Source organism: Gopherus evgoodei, unplaced genomic scaffold (assembly GCF_007399415.2).
Source record: "Gopherus evgoodei ecotype Sinaloan lineage unplaced genomic scaffold, rGopEvg1_v1.p scaffold_48_arrow_ctg1, whole genome shotgun sequence".
Classification (NCBI taxonomy): domain Eukaryota; kingdom Metazoa; phylum Chordata; order Testudines; family Testudinidae; genus Gopherus; species Gopherus evgoodei.
Window position 1 is genome coordinate 1,338,531 of NW_022060069.1, and position 24,891 is coordinate 1,363,421.

The window sequence follows — 24,891 nt, forward strand, 5'->3', positions numbered from 1 at the left end:
GATTTGCTCCCAGGATGCTTCGTGTGCAGGTAAATGTATTACAGAATCGTAGCCTTATTCCCCTGGGCAGTGGCACAGCACCTCGGAGAGAGTTCGTTGCCGGGGTTGTCTCTGTCTTATCCCCAGCCTCCCTCCTTTATGCTGCTTAGCTGGAATTTTCCAAAGGAGTTAGGCACCCACTGCATAAGTTTTAAGGGCAGAAGGGACCGCTCTGACCATTTAGCCTGGCTCCTGGATAGCACAGGCCAGGACATGGAAATGCACCCAGGGATTCCTGCAATGGACAGAATTACTACCCCCAGTGGCTTATGTCTGAGTGAAGGAGCATTTCTTAGTTTGGGTGAGGCTCTGATTGGTCCTGGGGGGCCAGGTTTAAATGCACTGATGGGTTTGTCTTTGGTACTCAAGGACCTGCATACCCTGCTGGTAGGATTGGGGCCTCTGAACTGGCACAAGAGGAGGTCTCGGCCCACTTTTAGGAATGGAACTGCAGCCCCGGCAATGCAGCGGAGTGGCTGTTTGCTTGTATGGCCATGGCACTCAGAGGTCCACGGTCAAGAATCGGAGCCCGTCCTGGGGGCTGCAGGGAGATAGTCCCTTAGGGTATGCCTACACTACGGGATTATTCCGATTTTTACAGAAACCAGTTTTTTAAAACAGATTGTATAAAGTCGAGTGCACGCGGCCACACTAAGCACATTAATTCGGTGGTGTGCGTCCACGTACTGAGGCTAGCGTCGATTTCCTGAGCGTTGCACTGTGGGTAGCTATCCCATAGTCCCCGCATTCTCCCCCGCCCATTGGAATGCTGGGTTGAGATCCCAGTGCCTGATGGGGCAAAAAACATTGCCACTCGTGCTTCTAGGTACAGCCTCACCCCTCCTTCCGTGAAAGCAACAGCAGCCAACCATTTTGCGCCTTTTTTCCTGGGTGAACTGTGCAGACGCCATTCCATGGCAAGCATGGACCCTGCTGAGCTCAAGACAGCAATCATGGATGTTTTAAACATCTTGCGCGTTCTTGTGCAGTCATGCAGTCAATGCTGAACCGGGACCTGCAAAGCCAGGCAAGGAGGCGGCGGCTACGGCAGAGCGGCGACGAGAGTGATGAGGACATGGACACAGAATTCTGTCAAACTGCGGGCCCCTGCGCTTAGGAGATCCTGCTGGTAACGGGGCAGGTTCTAGCCATTGAACGCCAATTTTGGGCCCAGGAAACAAGCACAGACTGGTGAGATCGCATAGTGTTGCAGGTGTGGGACGATTCCCAGTGGAAACTTTTGCATGCATAAGGGCACTTTCATGGAACTTTGTGCCTTGCTTTCCCCTGCTCTGAAGCGCCAGAATACCAAGATGAGAGCAGCCCTCACAGTTGAGAAGTGAGTGGCAATAGCCCTCTGGAAGCTTGCAACGCCAGACAGCTACCTGTCAGTTGGGAATCAATTTGGAGTGGGCGAATCTACTGTGGGGGCTGCTGTGATGCAAGTAGCCAAAGCAATCATTAAGCTGCTGCTACAAAAGGTAGTGACTCTGGGAAATGTGCAGGTCATAATGGATGGCTTTGCTGCATGGGATTCTCTAACTGTGGTGGGGCGATAGATGGAACCCATATCCCTATCTTGGCACCGGAGCACCAGGGCTCCCAGTACATAAACCGCAAGGGGTACTTTTCAATGGTGCTGCAAGCACTGGTGGATCACAAGGGACGTTTCACCAACATCCACGTGGGATGGCCAGGAAGGGTTCATGACTCTCGCATCTTCAGGAACACTACTCTGTTTAAACGGCTGCAGCAAGGGAATTACTTCCCAGACCAGAAAATAACAGTTGGGGATGTTGAAATGCCTGTAGTTATCGTGGGGGACCCAGCCTACCCCTTGATGCCATGTGTCACAGTCACCGGGCGATGCTCTGGAACTGCTCCCCACCAAGCCAGTCAGGACTTTGGGGAGCCTCCTCTCTCTTGGAGCAGACTTGTTCAGGGCAAGAAGCTCACACAGCTTCACCTCCTGGGTCTCTCCTTGGAACATTCAGCATCCTTTGCCCCTCCGTGCGCTTCCCACAGCGAGTCCACCCTAGCGGGGTCCTGGGGAAGCCACCGGGTTCTGCACCCCCACTTTGCAGTCAGACGTGACTCTCAGCCAGCCAGTAAAACAGAGGTTTATTCGATGACAGGGACAGGGTCTAAAACAGAGCTTGTAGATACAGCGAACCGGACCCCTCGGCTGGGTCCATTCTGGGGGGCAGTGAGCCAGACCCCCAGGTCTGCCCTCCACCCTTGACCCCAGCCAGCTCCAGACTAAAAACCCCTCCCAGCCCCTTCTCTCTCCTCAGCCCCTTTCCTGGGCCAGGAGGTCACCTGATCCCTTTGTCTCCAACACCTTCAGCTGGCACCTTTGCAGGGGAGGGGCCCAGGCCATCAGTTGCTAAGAGACAGAGTGTCAGGCATTTAGGTGCACTGGCCCTTTGCTCTGCCAGATACTTAAGAACTGCCATGGGGACACTGAGGCGCCAATACAGTACTCAGGGCTTGTCTACATCAGAAAGTTGCAGCGCTGGTGAGGGAGTTACAGCGCTGCAACTTTGAAGGTGTACACATCTGCAGGGCATCACCAGCGCTGCAACTCCCTGTTTGCAGCGCTGGCCGTACTCCCGTTTTGTCTCGGGTGTAGAGGATCCAGCGCTGGTGATCCAATGTAGACACTTACCAGCGCTTTTCTTGACCTCCGTGGAAGGAGGAAGCCTCTGGTAATCAAGCTGGTCTCACTTTCCCGGTTTGCTCTCTCGTTCCCTGAACCCCGAGCAAGCAGGTCTCCTTCCCTGCGGTTTGCAGGGTGGCTCCGGGAACGTGAGAGCAAACCGCGGCGAAGCTGGTCTCCTTTCCCGGTTTGCTCTCTCGTTCCCCAAACCGCCGAGCAAGCGGTTCTCCTTCCCTGCGGTTTGCAGGGTGGCTCCGGGAACGCGAGAGCAAACCGCGGCGAAGCTGGTCTCCTTCCCCGGCTTGCTCTCTCGTTCCCGGAACCCCGAGCAAGCAGGTCTCCTTCCCTGCGGTTTGCAGGGTGGCTCCGGGAACGCGAGAGCAAACCGCGGCGAAGCTGGTCTCCTTTCCCGGTTTGCTCTCGCGTTCCCGGAACCCCCCTTGAAGCCGCCCAACAGCGCTGCAGTGTGGCCACATCTAACACCACTTGCAGCGCTGGTTGCTGTAAGTGTGGCCACTCTGCAGCGCTGGCCCTATACAGCTGTACTAATACAGCTGTAACAACCAGCGCTGCCAAATTTTAGATGTAGACATGGCCTCAGAGAAAACGTTAAGAACTTTCCCAGTTCGTCACACCATGGCTCATGAAGCCATACACAGGCAGCCTGGACAGTGGTCAGGAGCTGTTCAGCTGCAGGCTGAGCAAGTGCAGAATGGTGGTAGAATGTGCATTTGGACGTTTAAAGGCTCGCTGGCGCACATTACTGACTCACTCAGACCTCAGCCAAACCAATGTTCCCATTGTTGTTGCTGCTTGCTGTGTGCTCCACAATCTCTGTGAGAGTAAGGGGGAGACCTTTATGGCAGGGTGGGAGGCTGAGGCAAATCACCTGGCCGCTGGTTACGCACAGCCAGACACCAGGGCGATTAGAAGAGCACACCAGGAAGTGGTGCGCATTAGAGAAGCTTTGAAAACCAGTTTCATCTCTGGCCAGGGTACAGTGTGACTGTTGTGTTTGTTTCTCCTTGATGAACCCCCCCCCCCCCGATTGACTCATTCCCTAGAAGCCACCCCTGCCCCCTTTCGATCACAGCTTGCTTTCTAAGGAAATAAAGTCACTCTCATTTAAAAGTCATGTATTCTTTATTACTTAATTATAAAAAGAGGGAGAGAAGTGACAAGGTAGCCTGGGTGTGGTTTGGGAGGAGGATAGTAGGGAAGGAAAAGGCCACTAAAAAAATTTCCAAGTAATGCCAGCCTTTTGGTTGGGCTGTCCACTGGGGTGGAGTGGGCAGGTGCACGGAGCCTCCCCCCACGAGTTCTTACTTGTCTGGCGGGTGAGGAGGCTATGGAACATGGTGAGGGGGGAGGGTGGTTACACAGGGGCCGCAGCGGCACTCTGTGATCCTGCTGCTGTTCCTGAAGCTCCACCAGACGCCAGAGCATGTCAGTTTGATCACGCAGCAGCCCCAGCATTGCATCCTGCCACTGCTGATCTTCCTGCCGCCACCTCATCTCGAGCATCTCTCCTCTCATCTTGAGCATCCCTCCTGTCCTCACGTTGGTCCCTCCTGTCCTCACGGTCACTGGCATCTTTCCTGTACTTTGCTACCACGTCCTTCCACTCATTCCGAAGAGCTCTTTCATTGCTGGTCGCTTCCATGATTTCCGAAAACATTTCTTCTTGCATCTTTTTTTTCTGCCGCCTTACCTGAGAGAGCCTTCGGAACGGAGTAGGGAGGCTTGAAAAATTGGCAGCTGCATGAGGGAGGGAAAAAAGGGAGAGAAGTATTTTAAAAGATACATTTTAGAGAACAATGGTGTGATGCAGTAGGTACTGTCTGTGTGGGGAGTGGGAGAGCAGGGGAGGACTTTAGGGGATGGACGATGCCAGAGCCTGTAACCTGAGCTAGGTAAGGGAGGGGAAAGGTCAACACCTTTACCCGGGAAGGGGACAAAAGAAGGGAGTGGCAGGAGGGAAGCAGTTTGAGTTTGGGCTTGGGGCTGTGTGGGCGGAATTCAGGGTATCCTAGCTAGGATCCAAGCACCCTGAAAGCCCAGATGGACTTGGTGGAGGGGTCCTGACTGTGCCTGCAAGCTCTGCTGTAACCTGTGTTCCTGTTGTCCAATAAACCTTCTGTTTTACTGGCTGGCCGAGAGTCACTGTGGGTCCCAGGAAGAGGGGTGCAGGGCCGGACTCCCCCACACTCCGTGACAAATGGTCGTACTCTTTCACGGTGAACAACACTATTCACCTTACATAGCACATGTGTTTTCACTACAAGGTCGCATTTTGCATCTTAATATTGAGTGCCTGTGGCTTTGGTGTTACAGATCACAGACGCAGGTCCAGGCAGCAGAATTCGGCTTGCATGCGGCCATGGTAAGCCATTGTCTTTCGTCTTCTGCAGCCTTCATCTATCCAGCGCCCTCCTTTCCCAAATAGCAAGCAAAGCCCGTTGAGTGCTGCTGCTTTCCTGTTAATGTGCAGCAGCAGAAACCACCCCGTGGCTGGTATCATGGAAGATCACTGCTAAACGCCTCCCTTTTCCCCCTCTTCCCCCCCCCCAACCGTGTGGCTGGTAGCAGGAAAGATCCCTGCTGGCCAAACGCGGAGAAGCTCAGCGCCAGTCATGCCCCCCCCCCTCCGTTTCCCCCGCTTGGCTACCTGCAGGGAAGGATTTCTTTTAAGCCACAGGCAAACAGCCCAGTAGGAATGGCCATCTCTGTCCCCTTACTTAAATTCCTGAATTTCAATCAGGTTACCGTGAACGATGTCACTCTCCTGAGGATAACAGAGTGAGATAAAGAACGGATGTTTCTTGAATGCCAGCAATCACCGGGACCATACGCAGCTAGGCTTTGTCATGCAATGATACCAGATTACTTGCTACATGCGTGGCGTGGTCAAGTGTCCTACCATGGAGGACAGAATAAAGTGGCGCTGCCCAGAAACCTTCTGCAAAGGCTTTTGGAGTATCTCCAGGAGAGCTTTATGGAGATGTCCCTAGAGGATTTCCGCTCCATCCCGAGACACGTTAACAGACTTTTCCAGTAACTGTAATGACCGCGAATGCATCCCAAGTCCTCAGGGCAAATTAATCATTAAAAAACGCTTGCTTTTAAACCATGTCTTATATTTACAAGGTACACTCACCAGAGGTCCCTTCCATGGCTTCTGTCTGGGATAGTTGCTTGGGAGGGTAATTCCGTCAGGGTGAGAAAAAGCTCCTGGCTGTTGGGGAGAACGGAGTGCTGTGTGCTTTCTGCAAGCTCGTCCTCCTCTTCCTCCTCCTCCTCATCTTCCCTGTCCGCAGAATCCTCAGCCATGGCTGAGATTACCACCCCCACCTCGGAATCCATGGACAGGGGTGGGGTAGTGGTGGCGCAGCCCCCTAAAATTGCATGCAGCTCAGCATAGAAGCAACATGTTTTCGGCCCTGCCCTGGACTTTCCATTTGTTCTTTGGTTTTCTGGTAGGCTTGTCTGAGCTCCTTAACTTTCACATGGCACTGCACTGAGTCCCTGGTGTGGCCTCTCTGCATCATGGCCTTGGACATTTTTTCAAATGTTTTTTCATTTCGTCTTTTGGAACGGAGTTCGGTTAGCACGGAATCTTCTCCCCATACAGCGATCAGATCCAGTACCTCCCGTGCGGTCCATGCTGGAGCTCTTTTTCGATTCTCAGGAGACTGCATTGTTACCTGTGCTGGTGAGCTCTGCGTGGTCACCTGTAAATGAAATTCAAAAGTTCGCGGGGCTTTTCCTGCCTACCTGACCAGTGCATCCGGTTCAGATGGCTTTCCAGAGCGGTCACAATGGTGCACTGTGGGATAGCTCCCGGAGGCCAATACCGTCGAATTGCAGCCACACTAACCCTAATCCGACATGGCAATACTGATTTCAGTGCTACTCCCCTCGTCGGGGAGGAGTACAGAAATTGGTTTTAAGAGCCCTTTATATCGATATAAAGGGCATTGTTGTATGGACGGGTGCAGCATAAAATCGATTTAATGCTGCTAAATTCGGTATAAACGCATAGTGTAGACCAGGCCCCAGAAATCGCACAGCAGTGATAGGAGTAAAACCTGCCCCCTCCCCTCTGGGAGAGCAGCTCGCTGGGCAGTGGCCAGCCGGGAGCCATGGCCCTCTGTGACCAGGTTAGCCCTTGTCTTGCTGTGTCCAGTAATGCTGCTCTGCCCTGACTTGGAAAGTGGGTAGTAATGGGGAACAATTACTGCCTTGGCACGCTTGTACCTTTCTCCGCCTTTTCAAAGGCTTGAAGTATCTGTTGACGACACCATTGGTGGCTTTGTTATTCTGGCCTCCAATCCAGCTACAAATTTTCTGTGCTGCCTGGCCCTGGGGCATGTGTGGACCAAGAGATGTGGGTGCTCAGCAAGATCAAAGAGCCACAACACGAGCTCTCTGGCCAGCAGCTCTGAAAGTAGCGGTCCATGCACTGCAGCTGCTTGTGCAGCCAGAGTCCTGCAGCTCCAGCGGGGTCCGTGGGCAGGGAGCGGGATCCTGCAGCAGACCTGTGCCCCTTCCCATCTTCCAGCTGATGCAGGAGGAGGGGAGAGTTCTGGATCCTCAGGTGTCTCTGAGCCAGTGACTGATGTGGAAATCTGAGCTCTGAGTGTAGGGTCCCATGACAACCCCCAGCTGGAGATTCCCAGCCCCTTTTACTCCCTGGTAAAGGGCGAGCAGGCTGGGCTTTGCCCATGGCCGTGGCTGGCCGGTGTCCGTTCTAGATGTGTGTTCTCTGGGCTAATCTGGGTCAGTGCCCATTGCAGGGCTTCCTGCACCTTCCTCCAGCACAGTGGTACTGGCCACTCTTGGAGATGGGCCTGCTGGGCGGAGCTGGCCCGGAAGCTCATATTTGGAAGAGAACTGCCCTGACTGCGTAGGCAGGGTTGGACCTGACCCCAGCTCCTCACTGTGCACCATAGTGTGGTGTGTTCCTTTATATACTGGTTGCCTTCCATTGCCTAGAGATGCTCCTTTGCTGGCCTTCCTTGGATAACAGTCACTGGAAGTTTTCAAAAGGAGGCTGGACCCATCTACCTTGAAGGGTTTAGACACAACAAATCCTGCCTCTGGGCAGGGTTCAGACTAGCTGGCCTTTGTGGTCCCTTCTAAGCCTCTGGTTCCCTGATTCTGTGTCTGGCTTTGTGATTATACAGCTGTTGGAGGAGACACCTGCAACTTCCCACCTGCTTCTGGGGGGATGATTTTATGTGAAAAAAAAAACAATTTTAATTGGCTTATCGTTCATAATGGCCAGCTATTGACTTTGCTCCTGCTAATCCTCAGGGCACATACAGGTGGCTACTCTGAGTTTGCTTAGCTGGAAAGAGACTGAAACTTGCATTTGAAGAAGCATCTGTGAACTCCTGTTTCTCCCGGTGCTTGTCTGCTCGTGCATGTAGCTTTGTATTTCAGCACTAGGCTGCCTGCCATCGTTGTTTCAAGTGTGAGGATCTCCACTTTATACCCACCCGTAGAGTAGGGAGGTTTGACTTTGGGGAAGTCTTTCTAAGGTGCACCCAGACACTGAACTCTAGTGATGTTCATAGGGAGTCAGGCACTGAACTGCCATTTGCGCCTTGGAAAACCTGCCTCTGTAGCTGGCAGGCCACCCTTAGGTTCCTAAATCTGCATTTAGACAAACAAATGGCTTGGCTTTTTGTGAATGTGTTGGGCACTCATTGGGGCCCATTGATTTCAGCCTCCACTGACGATTATGGTGCCCCAAAATGACCTTGGACGCCTGGCTTGACAGTGTTTTCCTTTGCGCTGGAGATTGAAGGGAAAGGCTTCTCCTCCCACAATAGGAATGAGGGCTTGAGGGATGTGTAGAAGATAGGTGAGTGACCTTAAGAACTGCACCGGAGGTAGTTGGTAATGAATAATTCTTTGGCAACTCTTGATCATATGCCGGCTGCATTATTCCAAAAACAGCTGTTACAAAGAACTAGTCAATGTAGAGATGTTCAGTGTATTCCCTGGTGGGGAAACTGAGCAGAATCTGCTGACCTCTGTTATCTTCAGAGGCTCATTGTTGGGGAATGTTACTTAGGGGACACCGCATCATCACTCAGCTAGTTGTGACCCTCTGGGCTGTCGAGCGCTTTCGCTCTTACTGATGATTTCTCATTTCCTGGAGGAAATGCGTTGCAGAGAGAATTGTGAGTAACTGAGAAATGAGATGCTGCGAGTTTCCTTCGCCTTGCGACCTCCGTGCCTAGAAGACATGTTAACAGGGAGATGGGAGGGGAAAAGATTAGTCAGAGGAAATCTGGGCCTTTCTTCTTCAGCAGGAGTCACAGCTTAGTCAAGAGTTCAGGAGTCAAGCTCATTCCACTGATGTTGGGTGAATTTGGCCCAGGAATCGGGAACTGCATACTTCAGTCGGATTAACTGCTGGCCCTAGACGCACAAGCCTCTAAGCCTGAGAATGTCCCTATTGGTAATGTGGCAGGAAAAGAAGAAAAGCCACCTGTTTATCTCCAGGTGCATTGTTTACTTCTGTCTCTAAAAGGGCTTCTGGGAGGGATAAAGGTTTATTCTGGTGCTTCCTGGAGATGCTTCCAATTGACATTGCAATTACATGAGGTAAATATAGATTATACAAGTGTTTTGTTTTGCTTTGAATGGATTCCTACCAAGGCTTTCCTCTGAAAGTCCAGACCAGGATGGCATGCAGATGAGGAACTCCTTTGGAATGTAACCCTCTGGAGCCTGTTCATGCAGCGTGCTCTGGCTGGATCAGACAGCGTCTTGCATCTTGGGTTACTTGCTTCCGCTTTGGTTTGATTTTGTTCTGCTTTAGTGACAGTTAACAAACTGCAGATTAGATTTTGGAACTTGATACTCATTTTGTACTGGGCTCCAATAGGCATGTGAACAGGTTTACTCCTGGGATCCAAGGAAAACATGCACGGCATTGAATTGATTGGTGCAATACATGACTTGAAAGAGCTAAGGAGGGGGTAGGAGAGTCTGAAGATGTAGGTAACGCAGGTGGTGAGCAGTGGGTTTGTAAATCAGCCTGGAGCCTGCCGCCTTTGCCTCTGCAGAATTGTTTTCTTGGTTGAACAGTGTATCAGAATGCAAAAGAAATATTTGTGTCCCTTTGAAATGCTTAAGCATGTCGCTACATAACGCTGTGTGGAATGTGCATGGAATTAATTATCCATGGATTGTGAAATACATTTGAATAAATCAGAGGAGGTGCTTTCTACTACAAATCCTCCAAATGAAATTAACATTTAGATGCTTGGTCTGTGAATCATTTGGTGCAGGGACAGGATAACTTTCTGGTAATTGCTTTTAGTAGGTGAAGTCTATTTTTAAAAGCAGGTAGCTTTGACTGTGACAATTTGAACCTTCAGATTGTTAGTATACTTTTGTGGCTGCTTTGCTGGTTTAAACGTGTAGTTCTGTTGGGATGGATTTGGCCCTCTCTCTACTCTACTCAGGCTTTGAAAATACCCTTCTACCTTGATATAACACTGTCCTCGGGAACCAAAAAAATCTTACTGCGTTACAGGTGAAACCACGTTATATCGAACTTGCTTTGATCCGCCGGAGTGCGCAGTCCCACCCCCCGGAGTGCTGCTTTACCGCGTTATATCCGAATCCGCGGTATAGCGGGGTGGAGGTGTATTTATATTGCAAAGGGTCACTGCTACGTGCCCGTTAGAAAGCTGGCAGTGTTGAGCTGAAGGGAGCACTGCCCTGGGGAAGTGGAGGGATAGGGTGTCAGTGTGTCCTGACTAATGGCTACTTTACTGGTATCATTTAGAGAAGCTCTTTGGCTCAAGGCTCAGAGGGGTCGTGGTGTTAGTCTGGATTTGTGAAAAGTGACAGAGTCGTGTGGCATCTTGTAGGCTGAGGTGGTTCACACTCTGGACTGGACTTGGGAGATCTGGGTTTGGTTCCGGCTCTGCCACAGACTCACTGTGTGACCTTTGCTCTGCGCAGGGGTCGCTTCCCCAGCTGTAACACGGGGTGCGGCCTTTCTTCTCCCACTCCTTGTCTGGACTTTTTAAGGCCCAATCTTGCCACCCCTTATTCCCATGTCAATGGATTTCAGATCAGTGACACTCCCCAGTAGTTAGGCACGTGCATAATTGTTTGCAGGATTGGGGCCTCAAATGGTGAGCTCTTGGAGTTGAGGACTTGCGTTTTAGGCTTCTGTGCAGCTCCTAGCCCAGCAGGGCCCTCCTGGCGGTAGAGGCCTGTGAGCATTGCAGTAATAGAAACACACAAAGAGGGTATCCTCTCTAAAGCGCTAGGGGCTTCCTCGAAAGAGAAGGATGTTAAAAGGCAGAGAAGGTTTCCCTGGTGATAAATGTGCATGTTTTTGTGCTTACACTTAAAATGATCAGTTACAGGCAATGAAATCTTCTAAGCCCTGTCAGACCAGAGTAGTTCTCCTCCCCTCTGCAAGTTACTGCACAGCTCAGAAAGGGAGACATGCCCGATTTATTGTTGTTATTTTAAAAACCTTTTTAAAAATTATACTGGGAATTAATTGGATTCGAGCAGTCACTTGAATTCTAAAATCACGCACCAGCTGTTCGTGCAACTTTGATTGTGTTGCAGAAGGCAGAATACCTTTTCTCATAATATTTACTTCCGTTGCCATCCTCTCCCACCCGTGTTGACTTGGCAGCCCCAAAGAGCATCACCTATATCAATAGTATGCATAATTTATGCTAATATCTGCCAAGCCATCTGTTGCTTGCTTTTTATTGACTGACTGAATGGCTCTTATTCAGTGTAATTATTCCACTGTAAACATCCCTTTTATCCAGAAAAAATGAAGTCAATCTTTCAAGCACTCTCACTTTTCTCCGCCTTCTTCAACAAGTATGTCTGTACGTGTGTGTGCATGTATATTTTTAACATTGGAATCAAAGCCTTCTGCATGGTTTTCTGTCAGCGGAAATGCTACTTGGTTTACGCAAACGCAGAGTTCAGTTTCTTTTAGTACTAAATCTAAGGAAAGCGGCTGTAATGAAATGGAGCACTGCTCAATGATTCCCGGTGTGTGTGCGCCCTCAGAATCCAATCGTACATGAAGGCTAGCTATCTCGGGAGCTGCTTCTTCCTTGCTTGTGTTCAGGAGGCATTTCTTTGGACTTCTGTTAGCTTCCAGGCTGATTTCTGTTGTTGGCCTCAGTACTCCACTCAGTCACAGTTGTAAATTGTGAATCTGTAAGTAATTACGGCTGGGGGCCAATTAAAACACAGTCTGTGTTTGTTTTCCCTGAACTGTGGCAGAAGGAGGTGAGTTGCATATCATGTGACCCCTGCAGCAAAACGTAGCTTTTGTTTAACTGGGGGTGGGTCAGACTTTCACAGGAGCAGACGATAGCAATATTGTCCCACACTTCAGACATAGTGAGCACATGATGATGGAGAAGTCAGAATGCATTTATGATTGCCTTATGTGGCAGACATTCATCTTTGTGATCAACTTCAGGGTTTCTAGTGTCTGCGGGCAGCTTCCATCCGATGTAACGAAGTGCAAGAATCTGTTACCTAGGGGAACGTCTCATTAGGGTGCCCTGCCTGTTTGTTCTCACTGCTGTTAATGATGGAACTGCCGACAACATCAGCAAACGCCTCTGAAAGTTCTTATTGGCCATAAACCTACTGTGTCTGAAATCCTTGGCCAGTAAGGAGTTCTAGGGGTTGCATGTGTCTGGATGGCTAGTGGCTCCTCTGAGTACAGTAAAACAGTGAGAAAAGGTCTGTTCCACCACTATGAATCTGGCCCCAGGATTTCCAGTAAAGACTTCTTTTGGCTGGGATTTCAAAGGAGCCTGTAGGCATTTGGTGCCCATCTCCCTTATGCCACTTGGAAATCTGACTCTAGATCTGCCACAACTCTTTCATCAAAAAAGCTGGGTGAGATTTTCACTTAGGGGAGTTAGGAGCACAAGTCCCAGGGAAAGTCAGGGCAGCTTGTGCTCCTGATTTCTTTAGGCACTTTTGAAATCCCCCTTTCTAAAGCCTGGACCTGATGCTAATGGGGGTTGCCGAGTCACTTGCTTTGCTGTAAAGCTGGTATGAGACCAGAATTGGGCCAGCTCCAAGATTTTTTCCGCCCCAAGCAGCAAAAAGCCAAAAATAAAAAAAAATAGCGATCTGCGGCCCTACTGCCGCCAGTTCAGTCTTCGGCGGCAGTTCGGCGGCTGGTCCTTTGCTCCCAGAAGGAGTGAGGGACCCGCTGCTGAAGAGCCGGAGGTGCCGCCCCTCTCCATTGGCCACCCCAAGCACCTACTTGCTGGGCTGGTGCCTGGAGCCGGCTCTGCCCTTTTCTTTATGTATTTCTCTATTGGTCCCATTTTGTTAGCTTCCGCTCCATGAGTTGTCATGTCGAAGAGCCCTCCAGCCTGCTTTAACTGTGTTAGTGTCTGATGCTCATCTGGCTCCCATCTGAGCAAACAGCCTGCCCTTTGCTCCGATAGCCATCTGGTCAAGGGGACAGTGACAATGCCGGCTGGGGGCTTGGAAAACTCTTTTCTTCTCCCTTGATTGCATGCTGAACAACAGTGGTTTCTCTTGGGAACCTGGCTGGCTGACTTCATGCATCTGACACAGCTGTGCTATAGGAAAACCTGTTGCTTAGGGTTTTCAATTGAGTAATTATTGGGGTGACAGTGTGCAGGTAGTGTCTGTTAGTCTGGGATAGGTTGCTCCTAGCTTAGTGGGTTTCTATGTGGCGTCTGTCTCACCTTTCCCAGTGATGACGAAGCTGCTGCTTCTTGGGTTTCCATTGTTCTTTGATTTAAGTTTGAGGAAAACTGCTCTGTTAATTCCAAAAGCATCTAATTAACTGAGCATTGTGCTCCGAAGTCACTTACTCTGTTTTACACAGTCCCTCCCTGTGTGTATTTCACAGGAGTGTGATTGTCCCTGAGACTGGTTTCTGTGCAAGTTTCTCTTCCTGTTGCCGTCTTATGTTAAATCTTTTCTTCCCAGAGCACCATGCTGCCTTCTCAGAGCTGTCTAGTGGCTTAAGGGCTGTTTAGGGCCACTTGTGCCTTGTTAGTGTTGCTAGAGAGACCAGATGGGTGAGGTGTTATCTTTTATTGGACCAGCTTCTGTTGGTAAGAGAGACAAGCCTTGCCGCTTACACAGAGCTCTCCTTCAGGGTTATGGAGAACTAGGAGAGATTCTCTGTAGAAGCAATGTACGTCTATCATCTTTATTTCTGGCTGTCTGTTTAACGTTAGGGGAAATGCCTGTTTTAATTGGGATGGGACCAGCATTGAGGGATAGTGCATAGGTGTATGAATAGAATCTGTTTCTGGTATTGTGTATGTATATTATATTTCAATCAATCATGTTGGTGTTGCCACCATTGTACCCAATGTTCAGGAAATTTTCTGTCCTGGGAGTTTACTGGGTGGGACAAGACGCCAAGGAAGAGTTAAATGGGTTGAACTATGCTGTTGAATAGCTTAGCGGGAGTTTTGTTTGGAGTGAGCAAGAATGAAAAGGAATGGATTTTTTTTAATATGGAAAATCTGCAAATCTTTTTCTTGTTATAGCCAGACTGCAATTCCCTGATGTATTTACTGTGAGGCCAACGTATTCAGGACATACTTTCTGAGCCTGGTGAATTCAGCAGAAAACCTTGATACGCAGATATCAAATCCCTAAAACTACATAGGCCTCTTAAATGACCTTCGGTCCAAGTCGCGAGTCTTAACTCGGCATAGCAGTGTCTACGTAGGCTGGGAAGGATTTGATTTTTTTAAATGGTAAATGTTGATAAACGTTGATTTCACCATATACACAAACCAATGAAAAAAGATTTCCATCGGTAGTAATTGAAATTTACAGATGGGGGTTTAAGAAAACTGCTCTTTGAGAACTTAGAGTTTGATTTAAGAATATTTGGTATATTTTTACATATAGTGACAATTTGTGTTTTATTGGTCATAATAAAGCTTTAATGTTTTAAATCTCAATATCTATTATAACAAAATAATTATCTAATCCCTGATTGTCTGATCAGCCTTAATTTCCTGCAACTGTGAACAATTAAATCAATACAAATTGAAATAAAGGCTAAACCCCTTATTTTTGTGCAATTGTGAATTTGTCGATAATCAAAAAAATGCTTAAAAAATCAATGTTATCCACCGAAATTATAAAAAAAAATAGAATTCTGCCAACTGTATATATTCCCCAGCATGCAGTGACCTGTATCTCAGTAATTGCATGGTACTTGTGTGACAGGCAGCTTGTTTGATCTGAGGGTCTCCTGGCCAGCATAAAAAGTAAACCTAAATAATGTCCCGTTTGTGGATAAGAGCCTGGAAGGAACAAAGACGAAAAGCTTTGACTCTTTTCTCCACAGTCCTTGTCACAGAGACACTGGAAAGCATGTGACCGTCTCTGCGAGCAGGCTCCCCAGGGTGGCGAGAGACTCAGACTGCCCTCACGCTAGGCCAGGGACAGTCCCAGAGATTCTCGGAGTTCTGTAAGGTGTTTCCCATGTTAGGTCATGTCGGTTTGTCATTGGCAGGAGAGCGGTTCTGCATCCAGGAGATTGAAACGGGCAAGGCCTGCCCTTTCCAAAGCAGTGTCTATCTCTTGACTTTTTCAGGAAAGGATCCTTCCTAAATTCTTCCCTCGCAGCTTCCTTGTAGCGGTAGAAAATAGAAATTGCTGTTTCCTGTGCCACTTGGATTAGAGATTAGCTTCTGCATTCCTAGCGCACAGGAAGGGGACTGCCAGCTCTGTTTGTTAGTGGCAGGTCTTTCGGAGTAAGCCTGCTGGGTAGGGATAGCTGGCTTTTCCTGGACAGGGCTGTGTAAAGTGCTGTGCTGTGAAAGGAGATTGAATCCTTTCAGGGAGCATTGGAGGTTCTTCCTCAAAGGGTTTAGCAGCCTTGTAACCTCACTGATGGAGGAATGGATTTGAATGCAGCATGGGCTCCTGCCTTTAATGTTCTGAGCAGCGAAGCGCTCCTCTGATACGACACTGAGAAAGGGACTCGCAGTGTTGTATTGTGTCCTACTCGTCTCCTGGAGAGCGGGGTATTCCCTACGCAAACCGGGGTTCTCGGTGCAGGACTGAGCTGTCTGTGACTCACCGCCTCAGCTCCAATTACAGGTGTGCCTGGTGCCCTGGTCCCGGAGGGTGGTGGGATAGCGTATGGACCTAGGTCTCAAATTGTGGTCCAAGGAGCCCATCCTGGTGGCCCAGAGAATGAAGTAGTTGAAGCTTATTTTATTGTGTTATAGGAGTGTCTAGCGGGCCTTGGGCTGTGGGGCCTTGCTGTGCCAGGGCACAGTATGGACATGCAGCAGCTGGGAGTGTGGTACAGACCCTGCCCTGGAGTTTACGATCCAGACAAGACAGAGTAAAGTGGGTGGGGAGGAAGGATTGTATCTCCATCTGATTGATCGGAGCCGAACAATGGGATGGGAACAGGCATCTTCCCTACAGAGACAACCAGAGAACTGATAGGTTGGAGAGCCCCTGGAGCGGCAAAGTGGGTTTGAGATGCTGACTTGAGTGGCCTTTCTGCAGGGTCTCATCTTGCGTAGGGGGCTGTGTAATAATACCTAGGTCCAAAACTAATCAAGAAACAGATCTGCTTTTGAGTCCCTCTCCCATGACGAATTTTCCGTAGGAGCCTGGCAGCAGTGTGTGTGTGTGTGTGTGCGTGTGCGTGCCCACCTACAAGCCCAATTTGGGGGAGAATTATTCCCTTACATTGTTGGAGTGGCTGCACATGTCCATTCCGCTGTCAGTGTGTTCTTGCCTCGTGCACGGTTGTCGGAGAACTTTTTCCCTCACCAGTACCTGATGGGGTGGCACAAGTGTCCTCTGTGGCCATGTGCCTCTGCGTGCTTGTATGAGAGAGTGGAGGGTGCCTTAATTCCTTCTTACCGCTAGTGAGGGTTGTTGGAGCGATTGCAGACCTGTGACAAGTGCTTCCCTCCCTGCTTTATGTACGTATCTGGCTATTGGGTTTCGTGTAGCTAGATTTTAGTGGTAGGTTTTTGGTTTGGGTCTCTTTTGGCCACTCTCGTTCAGTACCAGAATCGGTATGAGAACGATGCTTCGCTCGCAGGGTTAAGTCCTGCCTGATGTGTGCTAAGCCTGTGCCGGTCAGCGACCCGCACTCAGGCAGCTTGAAATGTTTGGGAGCACCCCACGTTATTGACAAGGGATTCGAGCCCCTCTCAGAGGGATAAACTGGTGAGGCGCTAGTGCTTGCTTGTGGAGGCAGCGCTTCGCCCTCCTTCAGTGTTGTCACACGGGGGAAGTGCCCTCTGTACATCTGCTTTGGTGTGGAACGTCCCCTGGAGATGGCTGCCATTCGCCGGCACTGAAGAATAGACTCGGGCGTTCCTCAGGGTCAGTACCGAAATCAAGTAGAGACGGAGAGGCTGCAAAATACTTGGGGGAAGGGCTCTCCCTGGAGCTCTCGTGTAGGAAGAAGTGATTGCAGCCTCTGGAATCTGTGCCAGGTGCCCCTGAAAGATCTTGGCAGACCTATTAGACAGTGCCGATCCCAGCCATCCTGGAGACGTACACAGCCACATGAGACCTGCTTCACCTCTCAGGACTGTATTGCCACACTGCCTGCCTCCCCCAGTACCATTACTGCCCACGCATCCAGAAAAGCTGGTGCATTCGAGAGGCAAACCTCTGATGGTCTCCCCGGTACTTCCATTTCCGGGATTGGGCCACTTCTCACCTGTTCCAGCTGGTTCTGCACCTTCGTCGTTGGCAGTGTCGCACTCTTCTTCGGACTCTGAGGCGTCCTCTATACCACATCCAAGGCGAGGAATGTGCCCCCATCGTCTTTGGAGTCTTGGGCACTCTGGGCCATGCCGCAACCTCAGCACTGGCCTCCTTCTAAGGGACAGTGGCCTGGGCAAGCATGGGACCCTAGCTCATATCAATGGTGGTTTGGACACTGGAACATCCCTCCTCCAGCTGGGACCTCCTCTCAACCATCTTGCTTGCTATCCGCGAGAGCTCTCCGGGGGCATCAGCACGAGATTGGTACCGACGAGCCAGAACTCACTTGGGCATTTTCTCCTCCACAGGACATAGATCGACCATTGCTTCAGAGGCCTGTTGCGTCCTGTTCCTTGTCAGCAGATGAGGACATTGGGCTGGTGAATGAGTCAGCACCGGGCTCATCGGTGAGTGCATAGAAACGCCTCTGAAGAGAGAGGGGGTGTGTGGGAAAGCTGGTGGAGTACAGTGCTGGTGGTGGAGTACAGTGCAGTCAGCTCCCAAAATTCATCGACAGCCTGGTCTCAATCCAGAGCTGCACCACTTTAACTTGGGATGACTTTAAACCGATTCAGTTAGACTGGTGCAAAACGTTGTGTGGACAGTTTTTAAGCCAAGCAAGTTTCAGTTTTGTTTGCCAGTTAGGAACAGACTTAAGATGAACCGAATTAAGCTGCTCTTAACCCGAAATCAGTGAGTACACCCCTGTGTGAGCTAGTTCAATAAACTGGAGCAAGTTCAGTTGTAGATATGGGCTAAGAGGCTTATTGCATTAACTGGGGCTTCTGAAGTAGCAGCCTGCTGTTCTGTGTTCCTTCTACAGACCACAATCCCCTCCATCCAGTGCCTCGCTTAGCTGCATTCCTGCAAGCAGGCCCCTTGGACTAGCTGTGGAATTGCTCTGGGATAGCTCTGGTATCCCCAGGCAAGAGATGCTACCTGGGCCCGATTCTCTGTCGCCTGTTGCCTTGTGCAGTCACGTACACCTGTGCAAAGTGGACGTGAAACGTGATAATTGCAACGGGCACATTGTGCAGCTGCTGCACACGGCGCAGGGCAGCAGGGGCCTGGGCCCTCAGTTTAACTGAGGGTCATCCCAGGGATTAAGGGGAGATTAGATGCCAGACTGACTCCACCTGAGAGCCCCAATGTTGAGGACCAGTCCGCTTCTTACTGCCATTCTGCAAGGACCGCAGCTCAGCATCCGCAGTTCCCATTGGGTTCAGCGGGCACTCTGAGTGCTCAGCCCTTAACCTCCAGATGCCCTCTCTCTGCCCCTCCATCCTGCTTCCCCCTCCACTGAGGGTCCTAGTCATCTGTCTGCACTGACGCTAATCACCTTCCTGTCACCCCTTTGCGTTGTGACAAATGAGAGATTTTGACTTCAAGTGGGGAATGAGCAGCAGCAGCCACAGATGGGCTCTCAGGAAACAAAGGATCTGGTTCCCACACAAAGGTTCATGGTAATGGGGCATGGGGCAAGGATTTGGGGAATGTACAGTATGCAAGAAGGGCTGTATCTAAATCAGTGGGTTTCAAACTTTTTTTTTCTGGCGACCCAGCTGAAGAAAATTGTTGCCTGCGACCCAGTGGAGCTGGGGCTGAGGGGTTTGGGCTGTGGGACGGGCTGCGGGGTGGGGCTGGGAATGGGGGGTTCAGGGTGTTGGGGTGAGGGACGGGGTCAGAGCTCTGGTATGAAGGTGCAGGCTCTGGGCTGGGACTGGGGATGAAGGGCTTGGGGTGCAGAAAGGGGCTCTGGGTTTGTGGGGGGCTCAGGGCTGGGACAGAGTGTTGGGGTGAGGGATAGGGTCAGGGCTCTGGTATGGAGGTGCGGGCTCTGGGTTGGGACTGAGGATGAAGGGCTTGGGGTGCAGAAAGGGGCTCTGGGTTTGTGGGGGGCTCAGGGCTGGGACAGGGGATTGGGATGTGGGCTTACTTTGGTTGGCTCCCAGTCAGTGGTGCAGCAGGGGTGCAGAGGCAGGCTTCCTGGCTGTCCTGCCACTGCAGACCGTGCTGCACCCTGGAAGCGGCCAGCAGCAGGTCCGGCTCCTAGGCGGAGGCGTGCAAGTGGCTCCATGCAGCCCTTCCCCGCAGGCACAGCCCCCGCAGCTCCCATTGCCTGGGAACCGGCCAATAGGAGTGCAGAGCCAGTACTGGAGGTGGAGGCAGCGCACGGAGCCCCATGGGTCACCCTGCCTAGGAGCCGGACCTGCTGCTGATCGCTTCCCGGGCACAGCGCAGTGTCAGAGCTGGGCAGCATCGCCAGTGGGACTTGTGATGGCCTGTAACGATCCAGTGCCTTACATTCCGACCCGCAGCTTGAAAACCACTGATCTAAATAGCTTGTCTCTACGGGCTTGGAGCCCCTTGGGGCGTTGAATCTCCTACGCACGCACGTGTTAGCATTACCTGTGTGAATACAGCTGCAGTACTTCGCACCCATCTAGAGGTGTCTTGGTGCAGCACAGTAGGCAGTAAACCCTGGCTCCTATGTCAAAGTACCTGCTTTAGATATGGGGACAGGAGCTCTGGCCCTGATCCTGGCCCCTAATAAGACTAGTGAACCTTGGGATGATGGAGGGATGATAAACGGGAATGTGGATATGGAAATGGATATTACCGCAACTGAGGTAGAGGCCGTACTTGAACAGCTCGATGGGACGAAGTCGGAGGGCCCGGACAATCTCCATCCGAGGATATTAAAGGAACTGGCGCGTGAAATTGCGAGCCCGTTAGCGGAAATTTTTAAGCAATCGGTAAACTCGGGGGTTGTGCCGTATGATTGGAGGATTGCTAATGTAGTTCCTATTTTTAAGAAAGGGAATAAAAGTGATCCGGGTAATTATAGGCCTGTTAGCTTGACGTCTGTAGTATGCAAGGTCTTGGAAAAAATCTTAAGGGAGAAAGTAGTCAAGGACATAGAAGTCAATGGCAATTGGGACGAATTGCAACACGGATTTAGTAAAGGTAGATCGTGCCAAACCAATCTGATCTCCTTCTTTGAGAAGGTGACGGATTACTTAGATAAAGGAAATGCGGTAGATATAATTTACCTAGATTTTAGTAAGGCGTTCGACACGGTTCCGCACGGGGAACTGTTAGTCAAATTGGAAAAGATGGGAATGAATACGAAAGTTGTAAGTTGGATAAGGAACTGGTTAAAGGGGAGACTCCAGAGGGTCGTATTGAAGGGTGAACTGTCAGGCTGGAAGGAGGTCACTAGTGGAGTCCCTCAAGGATCGGTTTTGGGACCGATCTTATTTAACCTTTTATTACTGACCTTGGCACAAAGAGCGGGAATGTGCTAATTAAGTTTGCGGATGACACGAAGCTGGGAGGTATTGCTAATACGGAGAAGGACAGGGATACTATTCAGGAAGATCTGAACCACCTTATAAACTGGAGTAATAGAAATAGGATGAAATACAATAGTGAAAAGTGCAAGGTTATGCATTTAGGAATTAATAATAAGAATTTTGGATATACGTTGGGGGAGCATCAGTTGGAAGCGACGGAGGAGGAGAAGGACCTTGGGGTGCTGGTTGATAGCAGGATGACTATGAGTCGCCAATGTGATACGGCTGTTAAAAAAGCAAATGCGATTTTGGGATGCATCAGGCGGGGTATTTCCTGCAAGGATAAGGAGGTGTTAGTACCGTTATACAAGGCGTTGGTGAGACCCCATCTGGAATACTGTGTGCAGTTCTGGTGTCCCATGTTCAAGAAGGATGAATTCAAACTGGAACAGGTTCAGAGACGGGCTACGAGGATGATCCGAGGAATGGAAAAACTGCCTTATGAAAGGAGACTCAAAGAGCTTGGCTTGTTTAGCCTGGCCAAAAGAAGGCTGCGGGGGGATATGCTTACTCTATATAAATATATCAGGGGGGTTAACGTTAGGGAGGGAGAGGAATTATTTAAGTTTAGTACTAATGTAGGCACGAGGACGAATGGGTATAAACTGGATATTAGGAAGTTTAGACTTGAAATTAGACGAAGGTTTCTAACCATTAGGGGAGTGAAGTTCTGGAACAGCCTTCCGAGGGAAGTAGTGGGGGCAGAAGACTTTCCTGGCTTTAAGACAAAGCTTGATAAGTATATGGAGGGGATGTTATGATAGGATTGTAATTTGGGCAATTGATCTTGGATTACCACCAGATAGGTCTGCTCAATGATCTGCGGGGAGTTGTTGGATGGCATGGGAACTGAGTTACTGCAGAGAATTCCTTCTTGGGTGCTGGCTGGTGAGTCTTGCCCACATGCTCAGGGTTTAGCTGATCGCCATATTTGGGGTCGGGAAGGAATTTTCCTCCAGGGCAAATTGGCAGTGGCCCTGGAGGTTTTTCGCCTTCCCCTGCAGCATGGGGCACGGGTCACTTGCTGGTGGTTTCTCTGCAGCTTGAGGTCTTCAAACCAATTTTGAAGATTTCAATAACTCTATCCTGGGATAGGGGTTGTTATAAAATTGGATGGGTGGGGTTCTGTGGCCTGCCTTGTGCAGGAGGTCAGACTAGATGATCAGATTGGTCCCTTCTGACCTATGAGTCTATGAGTCTATGAGTCTATGAGTGCAGGGGGGAGATTTTTCAAAGGCATCAAGGGCAGCTAGGCAGCGTAGGGTGGGATTCCCCAAAGCGCCTTGCTCCTTAGTCACGCGGGGGAATTGTGGGAAGGCATTGCAGGATTGTGGCCCTCCAGTGTTATCCCAGAGCTAACCTGTCTCCAGAGTGGGCACTAGCCGCTGCCTCTAAGGTGATATGTCGGCTCTCAACTAGCGGCACGTGTGGGGATGAGTACTCCTGTGCTGGTCTGCTGCCAATCCGCAGGCCAGGAGCCGGGCTGGTGACTCCCAGGGCTGGTCTTTGAGCCTCCCAGTCTGCCCATTGTCCCCTCCCAAGCATGGTGACACTCCACAAGCCTTCACCTGCTCCAGCCCTGCTCTGCACTCCTGAGTCTGGTTCTGACCCTGGCTCCGACCCCTAGGCCTGACCCTCCTCGTCAGCTTCTGAGAGTAGCTCCCTCCCATGCCGGCTAACTCCTGTTACTAGAACCACTGCACGTGAGGGAGGAGTTAGTGTGGGCAGGTGTCAGTGTGAACGCTTAAGCTATAACAGCAGGGAAGATAAGCCCTTAGGCGCATGTGAAAACCCCAGCCCAAGCCCATGGGAGCTAGGTGCCTGACTCCCACTGTGCCATTGAGAATCTTCCCCAATAGCACGTGCTTAGTGTGCAGCCCATATGGTGTCATTGCGGTTAACTGAACACATGCCTGAGAGCTGGCAGGCTCAGGGCCTGGAGAACCTGGAGGGACTGTGCTGCCCTATATGCTCTGCGCCGTGTTCTTCAATCTGCTTGTGCTCTGTCGCCAGGGGCTCCCGCAGACTCGGTGACACTGGGGCAGAGCTTTGTGTGAATTTCTGCCTTCAGCCTGACCAGCATCTAACCCCTGTTTCATCCTGCCCAGGGGTGATGGTGCTCTCTTCAGGAGCTGCCACCATAACGAGACTCCCTGAGGTCAGACAAGCTGGGCATGACCCCTTCTCACTATCTCATTGTATGAAAGGCAGGATTAACATTAGAAAAAGGAGCTCAATCGCACATGCTGCTGGAATTAGCAGCCCTAGACTCCAGGAGAGAACCTCCGTTTAGTCTCAGTGCAAACTCTTGCAGCCCTTCCCCAGCGCGCTGGAATAAATCCTTGCTTTGTGCAGACACTTGGGTAGATTAATCAAAGCCCTTACATTTCCAGATACTACAGGGATTTCAATCATCAGATTGCACCAGTTTGAAGGCTTCCACGAGGCCACCATGTTGTCATGGTAACTGACTGTTCAGATTAAGGGATATTTCAGAGGGTTGGACTCACAGATCCACTTCTGAGTTCTTCCTCCTTCAGAAAAGCCTTTCTGACGTTGCGGGAATTCCAGCCAGTGGCTCCATAACGTACACTTCAGCGAATCATATAATATCAGAGTTGGCAGGGACCTCAGGAGGTCATCTAGTTCAACCCTCTGCTCCAAGCAGGGCCAACTCCAACTAAATCATCCCAGCCAGGGCTTTGTCAAGCCTGACCTTAAAAACCTCTAAGGAAGGAGATTCCATCACCTCCCTAGGGAACCCATTCCAGTGCTTCACCACCCTCCTAGTGAAATAGTGTTTCCTAATATCCAACCTAAACCTCCCCCACTGCAACTTGAGACCATTGCTCCTTGTTCTGTCATCTGGTACCACTGAGAACAGTCTAGATCCATCCTCTTTGGAACCCCTCTTCAGGTAGTTGAAAGCAGCTATCAAATCCCCCCTCACTCTTCTCTTCTGAAAACTAAACAATCCCAGTTCCCTCAGCCCCTCCTCAGAAGTCATGGGCTCCAGCCCCCAAATCATTTTCATTGCCCTCCACTGGACTCTTTCCAATTTTTCCACATCCTTCTTGTAGTGTGGGACCCAAAACTGGACACAGTACTCCAGATGAGGCCTCACCAGTGCCGAATAGAGGGGAATGATCACGTCCCTCGATCTGCTGGCAATGCCCCTACTTATACAGCCCAAATTGCCGTTAGCCTTCTTGGCAACAAGGGCACACTGTCGACTCATATCCAGCTTCTCGTCCACTGTAACCCCTAGGTCCTTCTCTGCAGAACTTCTGCCTAGCCACTCGGTCCCTAGTCTGTAGCAGTGCCTGGGATTCTTCCATCCTAAGTGCAGGGCTTCTGCACTTGTCCTGTTGAACCTCATCAGATTTCTTTTGGCCCAATCCTCTAATTTGACAATTTAAAAATGACAATGCTTACAGTCCTTCATGCTACAGAGTACATAAAAATGAAGGTAGTTCAAAGGTGCATGTGACTTTTCAGTCTCACTTTATACTTATCAGCCATTTTATACATGGCTTATAAAGGGTTAAAAAGCGATGCCTCTGGAAGATCCTTCATGTCAAGTGGCAAGATCGCCGTACTAATGCCAGCATCTTTGCTGACACCAAGCAATGATTCTCATGCACCAGCTTCTCTGGGCTGGACATTGCTTGTGGATGCCAGACTCTGGCCTCCCAAAATAAGCCCTCTCCTCTCAGCTCACTCATGGCCAGAGATCCTGTGGTGGCCAGAGGAAACGCTACAAAGACACACTGAAAGAGTATCTTAAGAAAATTGATGTGGACATCACAAACTGGGAGGAGCAAACCACTGTCCGACCCAAATGGCACCATATCCTCCATCAGGCAGTGGTCTGCTTCGAGAAGTGCCTTGCCCTTGAAGCTGAAAAGAGAGAGAGAAGGAAGGAAAAACAAAGAACTTTCTCCTAGCAGGCAGCTGACCTCCCAGGAAATGTCTGTACCTACTGCAGGCGGATCTGTGGTTCCAAGATCAGACTCCTGAATCACCTCAGGACCTATATGTAAATCC

General features: G+C 50.3%; 1 protein-coding gene across 9 annotated transcripts in view; it reads left to right on the top strand.

The window, feature by feature from the left end:
- SIPA1L3 (signal induced proliferation associated 1 like 3) overlaps positions 1 to 24,891 on the top strand; it is a 124,753-nt gene that overhangs the window by 35,666 nt on the left and 64,196 nt on the right. The window contains exon 3 of one of the 9 annotated variants that reach the window (XM_030546669.1): positions 17,797 to 17,895. The exons of 6 other annotated variants lie outside the window; for them this stretch is intronic. The gene's annotated coding sequence lies outside the window, so the exon portion shown is untranslated. Of the gene's footprint in view, positions 1 to 8,913; positions 9,215 to 9,254; positions 9,317 to 17,796; positions 17,896 to 24,891 lie in introns of those variants that run through there. 2 more of the 9 variants (XM_030546672.1, XM_030546673.1) reach the window with 2 other exon arrangements.